A 26,019-nucleotide genomic window follows, 5' to 3' on the forward strand; every position below is an offset into this window, starting at 1 on the left:
GTGTCTCATTTCCTAATAAAATTCCCTCAGCATCGCCTGGTTTAATTCGACTATATTCCATTATCATCGTTTTTCTTTTGTTGATGTTCATCTTATAGCCTCCTTTCAAGACATTGTCCATTCCGTTCAAATGTTCTTTCAAGTCCTTTGCTATCTCTGACAGAATTACAATGTCATCGGCGAACGTCAGAATTTTTCTTTCTTCTCCCTGGATTTTAATGCCTACTTCAAAGCTGTCTTTGGTCTCCTTTATTACTTGTTCAGTGTGCAGATTGAATAACACCGGGGATAGGTTGCGACCGAGCGGTTCTAGGCGCTTCAGTCCGGAAACGCGCAGCTGCTACTGCCACTGGTTCGAATCTTGCCTAGGGCTTGGATGTGTGTTATGTCCTTAGGTTAGTTAGGTTAAATTGGTGCTAAGTCTAGGGGACTGATGACCTCAGATGTTAAGTCACATAGTGCTTACAGTCATTTGAACCATTTGATAGGCTACAACCCTGTTTCACTCCCTTCTCAACCAAAGCTTACCTTTTACCTGTATTTTTCCCCTGCCACCTTCAAAATTTGGAAGAGAGTATTCCAGTCAACATTGTCATAAGCTTTCTCTAAGTCTACAAATGCCATAAAAGTAGGTTTGCCTTTCCTTAATCTAGCTTCTAAGATAAGTCGTAAGGTCAGTATTGCCTCGCGTTTTCTTACATTTCTACGGAATCCAAACTGATCTTCCCCGAGGTCGGCTTCTACCAGTTTTTAAACGGTACATCACATAAATTTAAAGGTTGTCGACTCAATGAAATGCCTAGGGATTACAATTACTTACATGTTAAATTGGAACCGTCACATAGAAGACGAACCAAAGACTGTGTTTCATTAACAGAAAACTTAGAAGACGCAAAAAAATCTACTCGAATGTCTAAAAAAAATGGTTCAAATTGCTCTGAGCACTATGGGACTTAACATCTGTGGTCATCAGTCCCCTAGAACTTAGAACTACTTAAACATAACTAACCTAAGGACATCACACACATCCATGCCCGAGGCAGGATTCGAATGTCTACACAACGCTTGTCTACCCTCTTTTTTGCTTTCGCGATATGGGATAAAAGCAGATAGGACTGACGGAGGCCATCGATAGCGTTCAAATAGGGCCCGGCTAGCGTTGTATTATCTCGAAATAAGCGAGTGTGTCACGGACATGCTAAGCGAGTTGGGATGGCTGTCTACATCTGAATCTACATCTAAGCACCGCAAGCCACCTTATGGTGTGTGGCGTAGGGTAGTTTGGGTAGCTCTATCACTTCGCCCTCTTCCTGTTGCAGTCACGAATAGTTCGCGCGAAGAACGATTGCTAATAAGTTTCCGTATGGGGTCGAATCGCTCTCACTTTACCTTCTTGACCTTTTCACTAGTTGTATGTAGGAGGAAGCAACACATTTGTTGATTCTTCTACGAACGTACGCTCTCGTAACTTTAGCAGTAAACCAGACAGTGATGCAGAACGCCCCTCCAATCACTAAAAGAACGTTGTTTTCGCTCAGGCGAGATCTTTTCGAAAAATTACCATTATCAACTTTCTCAGAATTCCTAAATAATTCGTTGACTCCCACCTACGCAGGAAGAAACGACCACCGTAAAAAGTAAGGAAAATAAGACCTCTCACGGAAAGATTTAGGTGCTCACTTTTCCCGCATGCTACTCGTCAGTGGAACAACCGAGAAATAGACTGAAACGGTTTTTATGCATCCTCTGGAAAACATTTAAGCGTGATTTGCACAGTAATGGAGTAGATGTATGTATATGGTGTTAGCAACATCTCCTGGAATGTGTGTGTCTAGATTCTGTGTTACCTACGCAGTTTCGAAATAGAAATTAGAGAGAAGTGCTAAGCCCAGTAATCGTCCAGCTAGCCGTAAGAAACCCAGCTCTACCTCTACTTTTGTGCTCCGCAAGCCATCTTACACTTTGTTGTGGATGATACTTCTGGGACCACTATCGCTTTACCCCTTCACTGTTCCATTGGCGAAAAGCTATAGGAAGAATGTCTATCGATAAACTTTTGTATGAGCGCTCGTTATCTTGTCGCCTGAGGAACGAACTCTTATGGGACCTCTCAGTTGTGCACAACGCCTCTCTCGTGGCGTCTGCTTCCTGTACGCAAAACGTGGTGTCAGGTACACTCCTCAGCTGCAGCTCGGAGCTTCCGTTGCAGCTTTGACTGAATTCGATAACAGGAAGACCCATCGAGAGACATTACACCGCACACTTCATAGGCGTAATGATGTAGGGAAGAAACTGATCGTAAGAACTAGTGCGAAGCCTCGTCTTGGATGGCACAAAAAAGGCTATCGGTGGTCTGTAGAACCGATGAATAGATCAAAAGAAGATGTTTCTCTGCTACCATCGAATATGGAGTAGTATGAACAATTTAGAAGAAGTGTTGCTAATGCACCGGGAGAGGGGGTCTAATATAAACTTCCGATCTATAAATTCGTTTAAATTTTTGATAAATTCCCTCAAAAAGTATACACCATAATTCAAGTCAGGCAAACTGAAGTCAATGAGGACGTATTTTCCTGATGATCACAAGTTTAATATAATCAATCAGAAAGTATGAGTATGTGAGTAATGAATCAATTTTATTAGAACATCGTTTCTTCCAATGTACAAGTTTATAGTTTACTAACGGGTGAAACAATAACAGAAGACACGAACCAAATTACGTAAGTATTCCGATTTATATTTGGCAACTGACGAGCTACTGCTTGTTGATGTGGTCGAAAACTTTTGTATCCCATGTTGTAAGACATATGAACTAGATCCTGCTCATTACATTACTTCATCTGGCTTGAGTGAATTGCAGTTTATTCCCGATACCGAATAAGTTCATTTGTTGGAAAGGGAATTGCAGGCGATAACCTTGATCTTGATGAGCACCACAGCTGACAGATTTTAAGGATTAATGGAAACCACATCAGCTGCATAATTACTCACCTATTGTGACATCAACAGAACTTGGCAGCTTTTAGACGTTTGAAGACGGAAACTGGTCGTAAAACAATGGCGTGTAATTACACAGCTGAGGTGGTTTTCATTAACCATTGAATCACTGGAGATGGTATTGTTCATTGTTCATGCAGACATGAGGTTGCAAACAATAGATTCATGTCTAGTTATGATGAAAAAAACTGACGAATATTACATTATATATCTTGATGTGCATAGCCTTTCCAATTGGGTAATGTTACAGTATCTTCAAGTGACCAGTTTTGTATGGCTTTCTGCGTAGAGTGTTGAAACTTTTAATGTGAAAAATGTACCAAAAGATTCTGACGTAGGATTTCAGAAGAGGATCTTGAATATCCTGAGAGTATTCACGATTTTCGTCAAAGCTTCAAACATGCACCGTACATACACTTTAGATTTCCCTGTAAAACACAGATTTATTATTCCATTTGTAAAAAAAGGAGGTTGGAATACTGAAGGATGAACTGAATGGTGAAACTATTACTGAATTTGTTGGCCTGCAAGCTAAAATAAATGCACTCGAGAGTTAGTCAGGGCCATAATATGTAGAGCGAAGATGTGAAACAGTATTCTGTTAATGACCTATTCAGCGATGGTTTCTGGTAACGAGTGTTGAAGTGTGAAGTTAAAACAACTTTGCATTATGTAATTCAATCCAACTACCAAGTAGTTCCTACTGTTAAAGAGCACAAGTAGCTTCATGAGCACAACATGATAAACGTTTCCTACTTCCTGATCAAGTAAATATCTTAGCTTGGGGATGGTGATTGATTTTATTGTGTGTGCTTTTCACATGAAAATACTGTACTACAACTGTGAATATCTTTACATGTTTCAATAAATAAGTCAGGTCATTTGGATACTTTTGAACATGGCGCAAAATGCAGATCTTTCAGATATATTTGAAAATGGCAGTTACAGCCTGATTGGCTGTTTCGTTTCAGTGCTCAGAAAAATACCACTCTGTGATTACCTGTTTCGTTTTGATGGCTGGTAAAATACTAAGCTATGACTGTCTGTTTCGTTTTGATAACTGGTAAAATAGTCAACTGTGATTGGCGGTTTTTTTTGGATTGTTTAAAATTTCCTGTCTGCGATATGTTGAATTTTTTTTAATTTCCTGCTAGCGTCATCTCAGACTGTGACGTCATTGTCGCTGCATATAGGCAACCCGTAAATTTTGACAAAACAGCCCTCAGTGGCTCCTGGAGTCATGTCCTGTAGATCTGAACCCCAGGCTGAAGGGTGGGCCAAAGAGTATCTCGCTACCGTACTGCTACGTCTCCTACTTCGACATCAAACCAAAATCCAAAAATATATTCTGTTAGACTGCAAAATAAAAAAGTATATCAGACGGTTTTTGCTTGGTTTTGTGGCTGAGCATATTGCCATCAACCTGGTACCAAAAATAATCTACGTGGAAAAATCTCAATAGAAAATATCAAGAAAAGAAAACAAAATAAATGGTTTCTGAGAAAGCACGCAAAGAGAACATGCCACCGTCAGTACCACTGGGCAATTATGCTTCTGAGCAGAGACGAGCAATTTAAATATCTGGTGTCTCTTATGAAATTAAACGGAGATTGATACCAGTCAGTAGATCTTATTTTGCATTAAAACCTAACTATCCTCAAAGTTCATAACTCATATTGCCAAATTAATGATGCGTAAAACACCTTAAAGATCAGTGCTTAAATATGCCTCGGAAAGTTGGTCATTAACATCATAAGATATTGGAATGCCAGATGCCTTTGAGGTATAGGTGCTTCGAAGTTCGTAAGCTCAATCTGTGAAAGAGGAGGAGATAGAGTGATGAGCCGTACACTTTATATAAAGATCCACCGTTAGAATAACAATGAAATAAAGCAAAATGAGATGGGCAGGGCACTTGGCACTGGTGAATGTCAGAGAAGCCGCTTAAAGGACATTAGATGGAACTCCAGGGGATCAGAGAGGACGGGGTCATCCGAGAACCAGATGGAGTGATGGAGGACTCGCAGAAAATTGACCGTAAGCGATGGAACGCTCGAGCGTTGGATCGCGATAACTGGCTGAGAAATGTTGAAGAGTCAAAGGTTAAAAATGGAGTATGGGCCCACAGAAAAAGTAGAAGAACATACCAAAAACGACACATTAAAAGATTGCAAAAATAGAGAACAAAAAACAGAGAGTGAAATGACAAAGTTTCATGCACTTTAATGCTCTCATACAGACATGATTACATAAAATCATGTCGGATGAAACCAGTTAAGTCTCTGAAACGGTGCCGCTTCATTTGCATAAGTACCCGCTCCTGGGTTTCAGACTGGATCCCCATTTACGTTCGATGCCGAGGTACTATTCCAGAACATGAAGAGCCTTAGAAATTCTGTTCGTGTGTAGGGGGGAATTTAAAGTAGATAGGGGTGGCAGTGAGAATATGGATCGAGGAGTGAGGCGTGCACTTGTGTGAACCACTGGGCCAAGGTGGCTTAATGGTTAACGCATCTACTTAGTAAGGAGGAGATCTGGGCTCGATTCCCGGCCTCAGTACAAATTTTCACTCGCCGCTTCAGTCTATAAACATAAAAATGCAGAGTCTGGGTAGCATACACTACGAAAAAAATGCGTTACTGTAACCACTGACAGCAGGACTTGCCCACTTGTTGGGAGTGACACCTTCATTTTTACAAAACTGGCGGTATCCGTTTTCGCTGTGCTTCGAAAAATCTACAAGAAAACAAGTGGATAGCATATCTTTATTTCTTCATTCACACAGCTCAAACTACGCAGTGAAGTGATTAAAATCGTGATTGGTACACATTCCTACAAGTGTAGATATTAATATCCTGCTCAGGTAGAAATTCGGAAACAGGGAGAGTATTCTGATTACAGATTGAAGATCTATATTGACATTTGTGACAGTTAGGAATCATTCCTCAGCTTGTTCCTCATCCACCAGTTTTCGTAACATTACCTTGAAGTCAGAACGCGGTTGAGCATTTTTCATTAAAAGGCCAGAAATACAGACTTCTTTCGCCAATTGGCACTTCTCGTCATTCTAAACGAGACCTATCTGAGCTGAGACGGACAAAAGATGACTTACCCACGTCTCCTCTCTTCTTCTGTAGTGCAACTCACAATATTGTAGGTGCCCCGGTGGTCCCAGTCGCCTACAGTGGATTGGATGGCCGAGCAGTGACCTCTCCAGTTGTCAGGATGCTAGGAAATGACTGCGGACGCGTCATAAACGCCAAAGAAACATTATTAATTCATAACACCTTTATTCCCGCCGAGTACAATGTGGCTTGGTGATATCAACGACCTTCCCCGAGTCCTCACTGACTCGTAGCGATGACATCAGATCCGGGCTGCACAGTCTTGCTAGCGCAGCGCCGCGTGCTGTGACGTAGCGGAGGAACGTCCTTACTTCGTACTTCGGCCGCGCGTGGCTGGTGGCGCCCGGCTGGCCGGCCGGCTCGGCTGCGGACAGCAAGCCGCTGAGTGTAGGAGGCTTCGGGTTGGAGTCCCGGCGCTGTCGGCACGAGAGGCGTTCCGTAGTGCGGAGTGTATTCTATCCCACCCCGTCTTCTTCCCTGCTCCTCCTGGTGGCTCGTCCGCGGTGGACGGCCGGAACGGGCTGCAGTCCCCCAGCGTCGTCGGCTCATCCGGTTGTGACGGCGGATGCACAGACAGGGCCTAGGCCCTGCACGATCTCGAAGATGGCTCACTGATGTGATCAGCATTGGCGGCGAGCGAGTCTGCCACGATGTCTGCTAATACTGGGTTGATGATTGACAGCGGCAGCAGAGAGGACCAGAGCTGGTACTGTCCCCTGACGTCTGCTGCTGGATGGGCCGCCCTTTCTGCAACATCTCCTTAATAAAGATTAACATGTCGATCACCGAGCTGAGCGCTACGCAGCGACCCAGTACACATCTAACTGCAAGTCTAACTGCGAGTGCCTTGTTGCTATCAAAGGTGGCGTATTTAAAGGAAGAACGAGCGACGTCCTGACGTCATGCTCGTTTGTAATGACCGCATTCGTTCCATTTATACTGCTGATTCATCTGTCGTACTCGCCCCTTAGGTGTTCTTGCGACAGAGTTACGTGTTCTTATGGCAGACTTAGGCGAAGTTGTGAAATGCAGTACAGCTGACGCTATACCTCTGTCTTGCACTCTACGAAAGTCTCCGTCTAACACAAACCCGCTTGCTAAGCAATTCTCTCTCGCATGCTGTGTGTAACCAGGCCATTGCCCCTGCGTGACGACACATTCCGATATACACTCCTGGAAATTGAAATAAGAACCCCTTGAATTCATTGTCCCAGGAAGGGGAAACTTTATTGACACATTCCTGGGGTCAGATACATCACATGATCACACTGACAGAACCACAGGCACATAGACACAGGCAACAGAGCATGCACAATGTCGGCACTAGTACAGTGTATATCCACCTTTCGCAGCAATGCAGGCTGCTATTCTCCCATGGAGACGATCGTAGAGATGCTGGATGTAGTCCTGTGGAACGGCTTGCCATGCCATTTCCACCTGGCGCCTCAGTTGGACCAGCGTTCGTGCTGGACGTGCAGACCGCGTGAGACGACGCTTCATCCAGTCCCAAACATGCTCAATGGGGGACAGATCCGGAGATCTTGCTGGCCAGGGTAGTTGACTTACACCTTCTACAGCACGTTGGGTGGCACGGGATACATGCGGACGTGCATTGTCCTGTTGGAACAGCAAGTTCCCTTGCCGGTCTAGGAATGGTAGAACGATGGGTTCGATGACGGTTTGGATGTACCGTGCACTATTCAGTGTCCCCTCGACGATCACCAGTGGTGTACGGCCAGTGTAGGAGATCGCTCCCCACACCATGATGCCGGGTGTTGGCCCTGTGTGCCTCGGTCGTATGCAGTCCTGATTGTGGCGCTCACCTGCACGGCGCCAAACACGCATACGACCATCATTGGCACCAAGGCAGAAGCGACTCTCATCGCTGAAGACGACACGTCTCCATTCGTCCCTCCATTCACGCCTGTCGCGACACCACTGGAGGCGGGCTGCACGATGTTGGGGCGTGAGCGGAAGACGGCCTAACGGTGTGCGGGACCGTATCCCAGCTTCATGAAGACGGTTGCGAATGGTCCTCGCCGATACCCCAGGAGCAACAGTGTCCCTAATTTGCTGGGAAGTGGCGGTGCGGTCCCCTACGGCACTGCGTAGGATCCTACGGTCTTGACGTGCATCCGTGCGTCGCTGCGGTCCGGTCCCAGGTCGACGGGCACGTGCACCTTCCGCCGACCACTGGCGACAACATCGATGTACTGTGGAGACCTCACGCCCCACGTGTTGAGCAATTCGGCGGTACGTCCACCCGGCCTCCCGCATGCCCACTATACGCCCTCGCTCAAAGTCCGTCAACTGCACATACGGTTCACGTCCACGCTGTCGCGGCATGCTACCAGTGTTAAAGACTGCGATGGAGCTGCGTATGCCACGGCAAACTGGCTGACACTGACGGCGGCGGTGCACAAATGCTGCGCAGCTAGCGCCATTCGCCGGCCAACACCGCGGTTCCTGGTGTGTCCGCTGTGCCGTGCGTGTGATCATTGCTTGTACAGCCCTCTCGCAGTGTCCGGAGCAAGTATGGTGGGTCTGACACACCGGTGTCAATGTGTTCTTTTTTCCATTTCCAGGAGTGTATGTGCAATCCTCTTACCTCTTGGCTAACGTACTGCCTCTGGCTCTCGGCATAGGCAACGAAACTTTGACAATATTCCACGTTTCCAACTCTTTACTACTCCGAGACACTACACATCCCCCTCCTTTAAGAAAATTCGTCCCGAATTTTACAATTCTGGACTTACTGGTTGTGCACGCCATACTTCCCTATACTCTACAGGTATCTTACAACTACTCCTTCCACACTGTCAAACTTTTCTTATCCGCTAATAATCTATTTACACTTAATACTGATCCCAATCTTATCATTGATTATCTATTTATATTACGTTCCACTATTCCTGATCCATCCCATAGGTATTTGATGTACTGTTGTTATTTCAGAACGAGACATCTTTTCCCGTATACAAAAGTAAGTTGCACAAATAAACACTAGAACTAAGATTTTGCTAGTCGTTGACACACCAAATATAATTGTGTTTTGCTTACGTTTCTCCCGATATTGCTGCACGTGCTGCAGTAGTTGATTAACTGAGATCTGCTCTTTTTCTGAGATAATCATGCTATCTAAAGATTGTAGCAATGTGGGATCCAAGGACTCGTTAATAAGCGTTAGGTTCTGGCGAGGTAATATATGTGGTGGTTCCTCTGGATAATGCAAGATAGGCTGTGTCACGTTAATCATTGTTGTACCCGTGAAAGTAGCTGTTAGGTGAAAATGCTTCCCCACTATTTCACATCCAGTGCCATTAATCAATAACCCACTGCCCTGCAATTCAAGCTTTGATATATCTGTCAATCAACCATTTCTGTAACAAGTGGCAACTACGGTCTCTAGTTCGAACACATAGTAAATCCAATGTTCCCCAGCTTTCTGAAATTTCGGTCTCGGAAGTAACACCTTCTTTTCGCATTCTAAGGTTCCCATTTTCCCCAAGAACTTGCCGGCCGAAGTGGCCGTGCGGTTAAAGGCGCTGCAGTCTGGAACCGCAAGACCGCTACGGTCGCAGGTTCGAATCCTGCCTCGGGCATGGATGTTTGTGATGTCCTTAGGTTAGTTAGGTTTAACTAGTTCTAAGTTCTAGGGGACTAATGACCTCAGAAGTTGAGTCCCATAGTGCTCAGAGCCATTTGAACCATTTGAACCCAAGAACAAATGCATCTCACACGAATGATTGTGGGTTGCCACCTCCTTTGCTGGACAAATAAAAACACTTCCCCTGAAACAGTCTGTCAAATCTTTCGTAGACATTACCACAAGAGCACTCCTCCGTCTTGACACTAACAACACATCCCGAGTTTTCAGTTGCATCCACTGTACTATTTAAGCTCCTTATATCTTCCTCGTCCGCGGTTCCAAACACTGTTTTCAGCAATTTTCCCCCTGCATCCAACCACCCTCGTTTCCAGCGAACGAGCGTTTGCGGGACCACTTCCGCTACTTGTTGCAGCTGCCTTCTCAGCTTTTCGTATGAGAGCTTCAGTTCCTGATACTCGTTCCGTATGCCTTGAAACAACCCCTCCCTCTCCGTGGCCGCCTGTAGCGCCGTAAACCTATCATGTAGTGTCCGTACATCATTTCTCACTCCCCATATATTATACTTGAACACACGGCTTGACAATACCACATCTAATTGTCTTGCAAACAAAATTCCCTTATCTAGTGGTTGCACCTGCACCACCTCCCCTCTGCAACAGTGTAGCAGTACCAGACTGACGAAAAGTTTCCCGGGCCACATCCTGGCACGGCACCTGAAGGAAAAGGAATCCATGTCAATCGCTCCCTTCCTTACCACATCTAAAACACACAAATGACAAGTAAAAATTACACATACCGTATTACCTAATAACAATAAATACGACATGTTCCTCCCCGAGGACACTTAATCTACTTATTCCTAGACCTAAGTGCGTAAGGAACGTTCCTCTTGTAAATAGGCTGTTTAGGTTTTCTTATTGGCAACGTTACGTAGCGCACTATATGAAAATCACTGGCTGTGCTGTGTGCAGTCTGTGGCTAGTTTGCATTGTTGTCTGCCATTGTAGTGTTGGGCAGCGGCAGCTGGATGTGAACAGCGCGTAGCGTTGCGCAGTTGGAGGTGAGCCGCCAGCAGTGGTGGATGTGGGAGAGAGATGGCGGAGTTTTGAAATTTGTCATGAACTGCTATATATATTATGATTATTAAGGTAAATACATTGTTTGTTCTCTATTAAAATCTTTCATTTGCTAACGATGCCTATCAGTAGTTAGTGCCTTTAGAATCTTTTATTTAGCTGGCAGTAGTGGCGCTCGCTGTATTGCAGTAGTTCGAGGAACGAAGATTTTTGGTGAGGTAAGTGGTTTCTGAAAGGTATAGGTTAATGTTAGTAAGAGCCATTCTTTTGTAGGGATTTTTGAAAGTCAGATTGCGTTGCGCTAAAAATATTGTGTGTCAGTTTAAGCACAGTCTTGTATAAATTGTTCTAAGGGGACGTTTCACTCTGCTGTTCTTTTAGCTTCGGTACCCTCACACCCTTTGTTACTGCTGGAGGAATCTGCGGTAACGCATCCACTGCGCCCTTAAACGGCTTAATCCTACTCACATGAACTACTGACGACTTGGTTGGTAACTGCAACTTTACGTTCACTGGAGACACTATTTCATTTACCTGATACGGTCCAGAATATTTCGTCAAAAACTTCTTCGTTTTACCCTTCGGAACATGAGGATTAGCCAACAATACCCATTGACCAATTCTGTATTGCGGCAGTTTACCTGTTCTTTGCCCAATGCTCTCTTGTTTCTCCAAAGCTTTAGTATTAGCACACCGTACCCTTTGCCAAATCTCTCTCAGTTTCTTGGCGAAATTCTTCACTGACTCATCCTGTGAACCTACCTGAGGTTTGAGCACATCAAATGGCATTATCCGACCATAAATTACCTCAAACGGAGAGAGCCCCGTTCCTGTATGAACTTTCGCGTTATATGCGCTTGTCAACAGATTTAAATACACGTCCCAATCCGTGGGTTCTGAATTTACGTAATGACTAATCATCTTAACTAACGTCCTATGAAACCGTTCTGTTCGTCCATTCGACTGAGGATGAAAGGGGCTTGTCCGCAATTTCTTAACTTTCAATAAACGGCATAACTGCTTCATCAACTCCGACATAAAGTTACTACCCTGATCTGTAATTATAGTATCAGGCACACCATACTTCAGCAACCAGTTATTTACTGTTATTTACTAAGGCTTGCGCAACAGTGCTTGCCTTCTGATCTGGAATAGCTACCATGATCAGGTATCGGGAAAAATGATCTAATATTGTTAATTCGTATCGATTACCCGCTTGGGTCTTGTTAAATGCTCCGATTACGTCTAATCCTATGAATGCGACCGGACGATCCGCTTCAGATACTCTCTGTAACTGAATTTTCTGATGACTTACATCTGCTCTATGCGCACACGGTATACAATTTTGCACATACTGCTCTACATCATTGCGACGTGTCTTCCACCAAAACCTTTCAGCTTCCCGTCTATCAGTCGTTCTTTTACCACCATGACCCGACAATACATGGTCGTGCGCTTGTTTCAACACTTCTTCCCTCAGCGTAGTCCGCACTCCGTCTTCCTGCAAAGCAACCCATCCTGCATTTCAAACTGCGGTTGCGTTCCGAACAATTGACACTCTCTGTCAGTGGCTTGCGCCTTTATCCACTCCTTCTCACTTATACCCACAACTTGTACCGCTGCTATTTTTCTACTAAGCGCATCTGCATTCGTATGTTTTAGCCCTGGTTTGTGAATTACCTCGTAGTCAAATTCACTTAGTTTCAGTGCCCATCTCGTTAAACGACTCGAAGGATCTTTCAACCCCAACAGCCACTTCAATGCTGCGTGATCCGTAATCACCTTGGCTAACGTACTGCCTCTGGCTCTCGACATAGGCAACGAAACTTTGACAATATTCCACGTTTCCAACTCTTTACTATTCCGCGAGACTAAAATATTTCCAGAATATGGAAATAGATTCAGTTGTCCCTCTTCAGGTTTTCCATAGATTGCAATACGCATTTTGTGTCTGATATCTAAAATGGAAAGAGTTACACCATGAAGCACCAGTCCGGTGTTAGTCAAACTTCGTGGAAATGTTCGTCACATAACAGGTATTATACGATTAAACTTTCATCCTGTTCGGAAAAGTCGTCAATCATCAACATCAGTGTTAATGCACTCGTTTATTCGTTGTGGCATGAAGGCAAACTGCCTCCAAATGCACATGAAACACATGTTGTGTCAGTTAATGATGATTGCTGGCTAGAGGCTGGTATGAAACCATAAGTCTTCCCATTATATCCCATACATGCTCGATGGCTAATAGGGGATTATGCAGGCCAGCCAAGTATCCTTAGAGCCGTGGAGGTGTTTGTGGAGTGAACTGCAGTGTTTGTTCTTGCGTTGCCCTGCTGGAACATGCCATATGATACCGTGCTCATGAAGATGTTTCAATGCGGTTTACCAATCTTATCACATACTGACGAGCATTCAGCCACCTTGCAGCAATTTTCATATCAGTCCTATTGTCATATCCAGTAGCTAAACGCACCAAGAGTTGGACAGGCATGGGTCTCGAGAATTGCCGCATCCTGTGACCTTTGAGCAGGTCTTTTGTGGAAACGCTGGCATCGATCCAAGCGTCACAAACAAAAGTGGGACTCATTGCTGAATACCACAGAATGCCACTCACTGTTCGAGTTGTCTTTGTCTCATGGAAGTGGCGTCAGTGCAGATGGTACGTGTCTACTGGAGGTCACAACACAGATTTCAACAGTCCGTCGGAGTGTTCGTGCTGACCTCTGCTCGGAATTCAGCTGTAGTCATTCATCTGTTTGCCAGAAGCGGTCGTACAACATTTCCATCTTCTCGTGATGTAGTCCCTCTGGGATGACCTATGCGTATCCTTCTTTACATTTTTTTCTCCTGAATCCATCTCGTCATCTCGTCGGCTTCTTTTTTGTTCTGAAAATAAGCTTACATAAGAATGGAATTTTAACCAACGTATTCCACAGACATAGAAACACTGTGGTACCGGTTTGATAGATTTCGGTCTATAGGTTTAAGATGCAACACTTTCTATTTGAGTTACATGTGAAGGTCTTTCACACAAACCACGAACCATTGCGTCATATACGGCACAGCAAAATTATATGATTATTTTTTCGAAACCCTGTAATTGCCTCCAATTCCGACGCATAAGTCTTAGGAAAAACTCATCCAAGGAGTGTCGAAGGCGTTGCCTAACCCTCAGGTGTTAGAGCAGATGCGAGACTAAATTGGTGTCGAAGTTCCAGACGGGTTTTTAAAGTGTTCGACAAAAGTGCATGGGTGGCAACGAGGATGTAGCCTAACTAGTCAGTCTGAGAAAGACCCTTTGGCATTTTATTCACGTACGTGGCAATGTAATACCCCTGCCTCCCAAACTCTGTGATCGTACAACAGGAGGGTGCATAACAGAAGCACTGAAAAAACATAAAACACCTTTACTGCTTAGGATCACGTTCAAATTTCGTCTAATAGCTTTCAACGGTCTCTAGTGGTTCCACCCTGTATACCGGAGCCAAAATTGCACTCGAAAGACGCCAGATCACGCTCGATAGGGCTGCAGCTCCATTATGTCCTTAAAGTAAGGTTGAAACGCCAGGGGTGGCAGCAGTGTCGAATGTTGTCAAGAATGTCGTCCTGTTGCTCGTCACGCAGCCAACTGTCGTTTCTAACAACGAAATTCGTGCGGATCAACACGCGTAGGGAAACGGTGGTTTTATTGACGCCCCTTACGCCACCCCTTGAGCCCTCTTCTAGTCGGTGTATCTGAGGTGTTTCCCTCGTCCATCCATGAGAAAACAGCGTGATTTTAACGCTGGATGTCGCGGTTCTGCCCATCGTAGAGGCGGCACAAGAAGGAGTGTGTGTGACACTCCACTATGGCACTGGGCAGAATTGTGGTGAAATTTGGTGCCAATGTGACATCATTAACCCACCTCGTAGCTCACATGTACTTCTGAGCGTCACCGAGTCCGAGATGACGTCGCAGGGCGACACGCTCCTGCACCATTACAGAGGATGTTTGTACAAACTCCTGAGCCAAGTTTCAAACTTACGAATTATGGCAAATAGTTACAGGGTTTCGGAAAAGTGATCCTTTAATTTTGTTGCAGTGTGTTGTAAGGTAGCAGATTTTGCACCTTACATGATGCTAAATCAGTACTAATGCACCGAACAATAATTGATAATTGGCCCACCGGTAGGAGAGAATGGACACAGAAAAGGAGGTTGTGTGCGTCATGTCAAACTAACGAGATGGCCGCAGAGGCTGGAACACGGCCGGAACCCCTAAGGAAGGTGTTTATGTCATGTCAGACTAACGGGATGGCCGCGGCCGGACCCCTTCGTTGGCTGGCACTTCAGACCACCAAAGACGTTCGGAGAGGCTGGGCCATCACAACAAGAAGCGAGAAGGAGCTATATGCGAAAGAGAGAAAGACGACTTCGCGCCACAGTGGAAAATTTGCGGAAGACTGTGACGGGATTAGCGCAGAGCGCGTAGAGATACATATTAAAAGTTTGGCGGCAACAGTAACTGCGGGAAAATTCCGTGTCGTGGTTGGACACAAACTCTCACGGATACATGGTAGTCTGTGTCGTGACTGGCTACCAACGCGCACGGATCCATGCGGCGAAGAACGGCCAGGTTTGCAAAAAATCTGAAGGAGGACTCTGGGGTCGGCAGTGGACTAGAGCAGTCGCGGTGTCTGGCTGCCCTGCTTGGAGAGCGTGGGGAGAAGTAGGTTGGAGAAATTACCGGCATTGAGTCCAGTGGTTACTCTCCAAGTCTGAATAGTGTAGAGCATACGACTCCACACACGTAGCATTATCTGTTCCTCTGAGGAGAGAAACAGACTTGTACTAACTTGTGGTGTTCATATGCAATCTCAAGTGTACCTTTGCTGCCGCGTACTTGAGTCGACCAACTACTCTTGGCATTAGTGTAAGTAGCTTGAGCATTGACTCGTGACGGACTCCGCAATTGAACACTTACGTACAGGAGTTTACGGACGCAAACCACGTCCACGTTGCAGGTTAAAGCCCAGCTCGCTCATGGGAAAGACGCCATCAGGACGTTGGCAGGGCCGACCCTCGTAATCATTACGGAGAATTACGGTGATATTAGCAATCATCTGCCAAAGTAGGGCACTGCAATTCTAAATGAGTTCGTATTCCGCTAGCTCTTTGACTGGCGCTCTCTGAGTCTGTGTCCGTTCAGGCAGAACTTCAATAGAGTCACTTGCGGGTTCAGTGTTGAGTTAAGTAGTTAGGAAAAGAGGATGCATTGTGCCAATGATAGGCTAGTTACGTTAGCGAGTGTATTGGATTGTCATGTTAGACTAGAAATGTATTGGACTGTCATGTTAGGCTAGAAATATTGCTCATCCTGTTTTCTGAATAAATCTTAATTTGGTATCATATTCTAATCATCGCATTATTGATTTCGTAGCTAGCAGTCACCATACTTTTGTTTAATAATTAGAGTATAATGATAGTGTCGACGCAAACGATACTGGGGGCATAACCGCGCGTTTAAACAGAGCCAACTTAAGTCAGATAGCAACTCATGGTCGACTAAGAATACCAATAGATGTTTTTCAGTATATCGATAATTTTACAATAAACTCCCCGTACGTTGCAGTGTAACTCGAAAAAGATCGTGAACATTAAAAATAAATCGGCCCCCACGCCGGATGCTGTGTGTGCGTGGGGTTGATCGGAGATTCTGTTATTCTGCGCAACAGATTAATCTGAGATGTACTCTTCACCCTGTGGCTCCTGCAAGATGCAATTTCCACCCCCACACTACTACAGAAGTCAGACAGACGCTCCTAACGTTCTAAAGAGAAATGCCTGTAAAACTTTCAGCAATAAATATCTTCTAGAGTCGTCTGCTGTAAGGAAATGACCCAAATTCACAAAATTTCTTATGTAGCTAGTGGGATACTTGGGTACTGGAGTAGTGCTAGTTAGTGTAAGAAAAACATGAAACTAGCGAAAATTAATATTTATTTTGCAAAAATTCTGAGATTTCACAATGGCACTTTTAGTTATGAATTGAACAAGTTATATCCTGGCTCTTTTCGGAATGTGAAGTTACCTCCCAAGGATAGGATTCGCTAATGAAATTTCTATACAAAGTTTAAGATGGTTGTTGACTTGGCAGAATGGCTGAGAGGCGTGCCTACGCAACTTGAATAATTATCCTTTAGAATGTTGCTAGGTACGGTCGAGGCTGTCACGTGTGAAATGCAGTGAAGTGTACTGTTGTGGAGGAAATATGGCGCTCGCAATAGCTTTAGCGCACAATACCGTAAGCTGCGGTGACTGCTGTCTGCACCGCTCGCTGCCGACAAATAAGAAAACTCTCGTTCTATTTGCATTGACCTTCGCCAATCAAACTCTCCCTACGCCTTGATGAAGCCAAGGATTCGTATTCGCCCCTAGTCTAACTATTGGCGTGGTACACCGGTCAGATAACCAGTCCACCGCAATGCCACTCAAAACTTCGCTCGCAGGCGTATAACTATAACTCTGTCTGATCACACCGCACAATAAGTGTGTCGGCCAACACAGTGAACAACGCTTAAGCGCAAGGACTCAATATAGAGAGTCGCACTTCGATTCGCTCTCAACAGAGGTGCTCTCCCAGTGAAGTACTGAGGAGAGACTTGTTCCTCGCTCCAAGAGCGACAACAGAACGGCGCCTCTCCACGCCAGACGTGAAGGGGTATATCTTTCGGTCTCTTCCATTACTCCTTCAGCTCAAGGTGTCAGAAATATCGTCTGCCAATCATCATTGCTCTTCAAAAACGGGAGAATGACGTTTCGTTTAAGGCGACCAATCCGGAAATCTGTAGTATCAGCGTTTGGCGTTTGTTGTCTCCCTGTGAAAATCTCTCAAAGTGTGTGCTATGTGTAAAGAATACGTAGACTGGCCCCTCCCACACAATGTAGCGGAATTTGCTTCTAAGCCGAACACGGGGTCGTTCCTCCTTTCCCTCAGGCGAACGCTGTCTGCTCCATGGGCGTCCACTGGCCGACGTAGATGGGTTGGGACTGGCCTCCTGGCGTGCGGTTGTCTCTCTCGAACTAAAAGCTCCTGTGACCGTCGTGTCTGGAATGTATGTGTGTACGCCAGCCTCAAGTATTTCAACCACAGTGTGCACTTGCGTAGCCGGGCGCGGTGGTCTAGTGGTTCTAGGCACGCAGTCCGGAACTGCGGGACTGCTACGGTCGCAGGTTCGAATCCTGCCTCGGGCATGGGTGTGTGTGATGTCCTTAGGTTAGTTAGGTTTAAGTAGTTCTAAGTTCTAGGGGACTGATGACCACAGAAGTTAAGTCCCATAGTGCTCAGAGCCATTTGAACCATTTTTTGTGCACTTGCGATTTATTAGTTATTTGCATATCGTTTACATGAATTCATACAACATTGACTTTATCTTATCGAGTTTGGGTTCGAATGAAGCGTCTTGATGTGCGGAATATGAATGTGAGGGCGGAATATGTAAGCAATAAAGGTCAGGAGACCACGAGGTCTTACAGTTGCCTGCAGTCACGTTTCGACTGTCGGCACATCTTCAGGGCATACAGAAAATCATGGTAGTGCGATCTCCATGCTGCCATTCGTCAGATAGTGCCAAAGTTATAAGCCTGCGTGTGTGTGTGTGTGTGTGTGTGTGTGTGTGTGTGTGTGTGTGAGTTGAAGAGGGGAGAGGGGGTGGAGGGACGGCCGCTTCTTGATCCTCGGCCGGCCTGCATGACGGACGACCCATATCAATGACTTGCAAAGGGCCGCCGCAGCCGAGATTACCGAACAAGCCACTCGATTCGCGACGCGCGGTGGGTTCGAGGGAGAGGTCTCCCGCCCTCTTGCAGGGATTTTTGCTGCTTCCCTTCCCCCCGCGGCGCTTCTATTGCCCTCATCGAATTAAGGAGATCCCCGGTGATGAGGGATGGCCGGGCTTAGCGGAATGCGCAATGCGCACCCCGGGGCGCAGTGGAGCGCCGTCTGAGCCGCAGGGACAGGCAATTAGGGCGGCGCTGATCCTGTTAGCTGACCTCTGGCTACTTGCTCCGCAAACACCGCGTCGTTAGGTCGGCGCCCGCTCCTCACAAGAGAGGCGGAGACCTGCACGCCGACGGCACGGAGCGCTCGGCAACACGTGGTCCCCCACCAAAAGAGCAGCTCTGCGACGTACGAGACTGGAGCTCAACGTGTATGGCGCCTGAGGAAAATTGAAAAGTAGTCTTTGTAGTAGTGGACGTTCATATTACCTTAATTAAAGACGACCTTTTAGTAAAGTGAATGAAGCCCCAAAGGAGGTAATTTGTACACGCTCTGGATGGCCCAAGGTGTAATTCGTTACAGACAAGCATATTTCGTACAACGAACATTCTTTGGCATCTAAATTTTTTTACTGTTGATAACTGATTAACTTTATCATTAGTGAACCTTATCTTGTCTCCCGTGAGCAACCTTTCAGTACACCTAATCAGCAACATATCCGTACATATTACAAAAAAGGCTGTACGTGTGTGTGTGTGTGTGTGTGTGTGTGTGTGTGTGTGTGTGTGTCTTTGTGTCGCACATTTCCTCCTAAAACATATCCCTTGCTGTCAGGCAAAAATCGCCGTGGGTGTGACAAGCACTTACTTATCATATTTCAGGAAATATATGCCGGCCGCGGCAGCCGAGCTGTTCTAGGCGCTTCAGTCCACAACCGCGCGACTGCTACGGTCGCAGGTTAGGATCCTGCCTCGGGCATGGATGTGTGTGATGTCCTTAGGTTAGTTATGTTTAAGTAGTTCTGAGGTCTAGGGGACTGGTGACCTCAGATGTCAGTCCCATAGTACTCAGAGCCATTTGAACCATTTGAATAATGTCCACTGATGCGCGTTCCTGTTACACGGCACCAAATGTCGATTTTTTTTTTTCATCATGGAGTAATTGCTGACACACAATGCTAGGGTTCTTCGTTGCCCAGTACCTCGTGTCCTGTGAATTCATATGACCGGAAATTGAAACCATGCTTCATCACCGACCGCGCTACCGCGCCTTCTTCGCCAATTACCTGCATGCGATCTTTACGTCGACAGTCCCGCCTCTCCCCCCCCCCCCCCCCCCCGCCTTCCCACCGCGGACATCTGAGACTCTCCGCGCTACTTTCTATATTGTAACCCACAGTGGAGTAGGTGCATGGTGCATGGACACAAGCCTACTTTCTTTTATGCACTATACCAGAGCACGCTGGTCATTCCCCCAACTCTGCTGTCTAGTGCTTCACACATCTTAGCTCACTTCAATATTATTGTTATTATTTTTTTCCGACACATTGTTAATAAAGACTTTTGCTCGCCTTGTTCGAGTGTAATGTCTTGTGTTGATTCCGCCGAAAGGATGACATTTCTGTTGTGTTTATGCTTCTACAATTAAAGATATTTTGTATACTTACCCTGTTCCCGGTACAAAAAAAATTAGTGGGGAGCGATAGAGCGATTCAGGGATGCGAATGGGGAGGCATGTTAGCCAGGCCTCGGATTTCGACCCCTGCCCGCCTTGTCTCCTCCAGCTCAGAACTGGCCACTCTACTATTTATTCCTTAAAAAAAAAAAAGTGTGTGGCTAGCGTTGCTGCCTCTGAATCACGGGATCCGTCCTCATCATTTCATCAACATTAGTGAATTTGGAATGATTGGACTGTGTAAAGATTGGGACTTGGTACGGGCGCTGATAGCTGCGCAGTTCAGCGCGCCACAAACCAAACATCATCTTTGGTGTGATAGTGACATCGCAGCAAGCAGCATGGATTTCAGTTGCATCCATATGACTGGTTTTAATGACAGCAGTCAAGTTAGGTAGAATCATGTGCTTTTCGCGTTATCTTTTACATCCGGACTTTACGTGCAGATTACTGGGACTTTTTTCTCATTTTCAGTTGCTTTAGAACATGTGGTGAACTGAATCCGTGTTTGTGCTAGGCGTCATTAAAGTCAAGTGACACAAACAGTTTCTCTCAGTTCGATTTGTGTTCACAGCCGCCATGGCAAAACTGGATATTTAACCTGCCCGTAAATTATATTGAGTTTCTGATACATTCAGACTTCGCGTGGTGATCTGAATCCGTCTTTGTGCTAACCGTGCCAAGTGACACAAACAGCTTCCCTCACTTCTATGTTTGTTCACAGCCGTCATGGTAAAACAGTATATCTAAACTGCGTCTAAATCATATAGAGATTCTGAAATACTTAGACTACGCGAATCCATTATCTCACTTCTTTTTCCTGGTATTACGAATTCCATCATGTGTACTCGTACTTGCCTCCATGTCTGAATCGTTAAACTTTGTTTTATGGGGAAACTTACTTCTTACACTCACGTTACATTTGCTTAGGGGCTACACTGCCACTGCGTACCTGACTACTATTCGTTTTTGTGAGAAATTTTCAACAATAAAAGAGTTGACGCTGATGGAATTGCCCGAGATATCTTGCGGCTGAGACGACGTAACTGCAAATCGTTGTATTCACCACACAGGATACTCTCCGGATATTGTGCAATACAGGTAACTGACTTTTAACGACCCAGCCTGCTCTGGGTCGTTACGTGACATGATGGGTAAGAGAAATGGTGAGAGAGAGGGCAGATTCGCTCTGGGCGTGCAGTTAATCTGTGATAGTATTGACATGTGTTTATTCAAGTTGCCTTGTACAGCACGCTGGCCGGCCTCAAGTGTGCACTATATGCGTGCAAATGCAGCCAGTTGCGGAATACACTGACACCCCGATGGCGTCCGTGAGTCCATTTTCCTGGTTTGCGGGTGGCAGCTGCCCCGGTGACGTATGCGTCGCCGGAAGGCAAAGAACGAGTGCGACCCCCTCAGTCCCTATGGAGTTTCACCGGCTAAGCAACCCTGTGCGTTCTCGTGATCCCCACGACGTGTGCTTACGCCTGTTAGCCCATACGAGGTGTCCTATGCCCACCAGCTACGCCCCCGTCATCCTCCTCTCCCCCCCCCCCCCCCAGAGGTAGAGCAGAACGGTGGTCAATGAGTGCTTGCCCCCAGTTGGGTCGTAGACAGTTTGAGGTCTGTTGGTCTAAATCCATCACAGGATGGAGGCTGACTGCACATCAGCTCCCCGTATCGCTGGGGTTTTCCAAGTCCCACAGCTTCCACGCCATAAGTGCGAGTACAGTGCACCTCATGCTGAAACTCAGTGAGTTAGTCAGCAGACAAGTAGCCAGCTGATCTTATCACCATGTGTTAGCCGTGATTTCTTTGAAACTCAATATCTGTCATTCTCCTCAGTTAAGGATGCAGAAAGAATAGCCTTGAAAGAATGCCTTGAGCTAAACTCGATTGCTCCGAGTCACGATATGTTACTGCACTCTTGGTCACACTGTTCAATGCTCCTCAGCCATGACCGGTGTCACTCCACTTGGCCGGAGTGTTTTGACGTAATACCAAAGGGCCCACGTAATTAGCACACCAGTCAAGCTGGCCTCTAATGCCTCGTATGTGATTTGCATTTCTTACACATGTTCAGTGTGGTGTCACCGCCAGACACCACACTTGCTAGGTGGTAGCCTTTAAATCGGCCGCGGTCCGGTAGTATACGTCGGACCCGCGTGTCGCCACTGTCAGTAATTGCAGACCGAGCGCCGCCACACGGCAGGTCTAGAGAGACACTTCCTAGCACTCGCCCCAGTTGTACAGCCGACTTTGCTAGCGAAGCTACACTGACAAATACGCTCTCATTTGCCGAGACGATAGTTAGCATAGCCTTCAGCTACGTCATTTGCTACGACCTAGCAAGGCGCCATTACCAGTTTATATTGAGATTATAAATCATGTATCAACAAGAGCGATGTTCTCCAATTATGGATTGAAGTTAAGTATTACATCAACTACGTACTTTATTTGCTACTATACATTCCCTTAACTGTTCCAGACCTCACGCCAGTCTGCGTGAGCTTCAACACGTGCATTTCGGCCTCCTCTAGCAACACTGTTGGCTCTTCTGCCAACACAACATTCAGTAATCAGTTGTGTTACTTCCATTTCTGTTACACTTTGGGTAAGCAATGTGTTACGCAGCAGTTTATTCCCATCTTGTAATACAACGTACTTCATATTGTAATATGCATTCCCCAACAATCAATATAGTCGATTCTTTAAGTCTGTATGACAAATGCAGACAGTATTCACTGCTGCCAGTTATTTCACAGGTAATTATTTCTTTATTATAGTGAGGGGGTCTGTTATTTTTGGGAGGTCTTTCTAGATCTAGCTGGTTCTGAACATACAAGCTGACTTGGAGGCACCAGAGTCGTAAAGTTATTTGGAGCTGAAAGCAGCCCTCCCGAGCAAGTAGATGACAAAGGATTTGCTATGCTCCAATTCCACACAACAGGCCTCCAGGGTGGCCAGTCCACAGCACTGCTTTGTGTGAGACGCTAGGTGCAATGCTTTTAAGAAAGATAAAATTCGAAAGCCAGCTGTAGCCCTCAGAACAGCAGGATGAAAGAGCACAGGACCAGTATTTCTCGGTGACCACAACACAGAAGAGCGTTCCTGCAAAATCCTAATAACAGAATATCTAACAGAGCCTGTTAATGGCTCACAATAATTATTTCTGTACAAGGCATGTATAGCGTCCCCAGTGCCATATTACGAAAAGACTTAAAAACAATATTTATAAATAAGAGACATTCATAAATTGAATAATATTTTTTTCATGTAGCCGTAAAACAATAATTTCTCTGTCGAGAAATGCAAAGAAATGCAATGCACAGAAATATAACAAAGTGATCTAAAGAGACGACAAGATACGCTCCTTTGTTAATTTTTTAGTCGTCTTGACTTCCTCTTTTGTCTTGAGTGTGTGTAGACGGACATCTTCCGAGTGCTGACAAATGTAAGCATATTTGTATGAGTTAAGCAGATAATATATTAATTGAATATTATTGTGCACTTTTAATTTGTAAGAGGTGATCCCGATTTCATGTCCGCCTTCCTTGAATTAACCTGCATTCAAGTAATTTACAGCTCAACAATTGCAGCGGCCGACGCAGCCAACGACGCCATTACGTGGCGATATTAACTTATGAAAAATTAGCGGAAGCGGAAAACTCGCCCGCTATTAACATAATATTAATTTTTCTCCACAGCCGACCGACGTTGCAGAAAATACTTAGGTTTAAGATTCTTATTTTCAGTACCATAGCCGAGACCCAGAGCCAGGACTCCGACTACAATACAATGGTTAACGGAGGTAAGAAAAAATACTCTCGCGCGTGTGTGGGCCGCAATTGTAATTAATAACTAAAGATCTTTTGCCTTAAAGTGAATTGACTAGCCGAGGAAATTAATATGAAAAGTTTATTAGATTGTTCAGCTTGTATGCTCATGTTTTAAGATGCAGCAAGTCTAACATTCATTAACGTAACAAATAATTTGAGATTAATATTGTTAAAAAGGAGAACTTCAGGAGAGCATTTAACCGCAAAATCAAAATTAAATGGAATATCATTTTTATTAAGGCCCACCACGTAAGTCGGCAAGAATAAAAAAAATAATAATAACAATAATAATATATTAAATTACGACGGCCGAAGGACGCGAGACATGCTTTCCTGTGCATATAGTTGTCTGGAGCTAGAAACCTATCATGGAGTGTGAGAGATTTTTCTGCCTTCCTCTCCATGCCAGACCATCTTTGGTTAACTATAACAAAATTCACAAGAGTAGGAGTTTCTTAAAGTTGGCTGCCAACATTCCTATGCTGAGAGATCCAGCTAAGTTTAGTAGAGTTTAGAGCGGAAGACACTTGCTGCTGCGGCATGAAAGAAACGACACGTGCTCCAAGAGACTGACTGACGAGTACACGACTGCTGCGAAGGTGTCACGTCTCCACGTTAGGACTGAGTGCACAGGGCGAAATGGGCTCAGAATCTCCAGCCGCTACTACCACAATCTTCTGCACTAAAACACTAAACCTTTTTTGCAGTAACTGGGCATATCCTGATATAGTTTCATGTTATATTTTCATGCACGCTAAATTCCAGGACCACAATCCTTTTGTTCACCTGTTAAATATTTACAAACTTAATTCAGTGGATAATTCATTTATTTGATGTTTTATGATTTTTTTAGTCATCAATCTTCTGACTGGTTTCATGCAGCTCGCCATGATTTCCTATCCTGTGCCAACCTCTTCATTTCAGAGCAGCACTTGCAATCTACGTCCTCAATTATTTGCCGGATGTATTCCTATCTCTGTCTTCCTCTACAGTTCTTATCCTCTACAGCTCCCTCAAGTATCATGGACGTCATTGCCTGATGTCTTAACAGATGTACTATCATCCCGTCCCTTCTCTTTGTCAGTGTTTTCGACATATTTCTTTCCTCTCCAATTCCGTACAGAACCTCCTTATTCCTTACCTTATCAGTCCACCTAATATTATATTTATTTATTTTACACGTCTAGTTCCGTAGGACCAAATTGAGGAGGAAATCTCCAAGGCCATGGAACGGGCAGTGCATGAAATTACAACATAAAGGTTACAACAGATAAAATCAAATCTTTATCAACTAAAAAAAGGCAAGCCATAAGATTAAGTAAACGCAATCAACAATATAACATAGGGATCAACTTAATTTTTTAAGGGACTCCTCGGCAGAATAGAAGAAGTCACCTATGAGAAGAGCCGCGGGGGATCAGCCGAGCGTCTAAGGCGCTGCAGTCATGGACTGTGTGGCTGGTCCCGGCGGAGGTTCGAGTCCTCCCTCGGGCATGGGTGTGTGTGTTTGTCCTTAAGATAATTTAGGTTAAGTAGTGTGTAAGCTTAGCGACTGATGACCTTAGCAGTTATGTCCAATAAGATTTCACACACACACACACCTATGAGAAGACCCTTCAATCTCGATAACAAAGCCCTAAGATTTTTGAATTCTTGTGGTAGCTTATTGAAAATGGATGCAGTAGTGTACTGGACACCTTTCTGTACAAGAGCCAAAGAAGCGCGATCCAAAAATCAGACCGGATTTCTGCCTAGTATTAACTGAGCGAAAGCTGCTAATTCTTGGGAATAAGCTGATATTGTTAACAAGAAACCACAGTAAAGAACATATATGTTGAGAGGCCGATGTCAGAACACCCAGACTTGCGAACAGGGGTGGACAAGAGGTTCGCGAACTTACACCACTTATTGCCCGTATCTGAGCCAAAAATACCCT

The sequence above is a fragment of the Schistocerca cancellata genome, chromosome 9, assembly GCF_023864275.1.
Source record: "Schistocerca cancellata isolate TAMUIC-IGC-003103 chromosome 9, iqSchCanc2.1, whole genome shotgun sequence".
In the NCBI taxonomy this organism is placed as follows: Eukaryota; Metazoa; Arthropoda; class Insecta; order Orthoptera; family Acrididae; genus Schistocerca; species Schistocerca cancellata.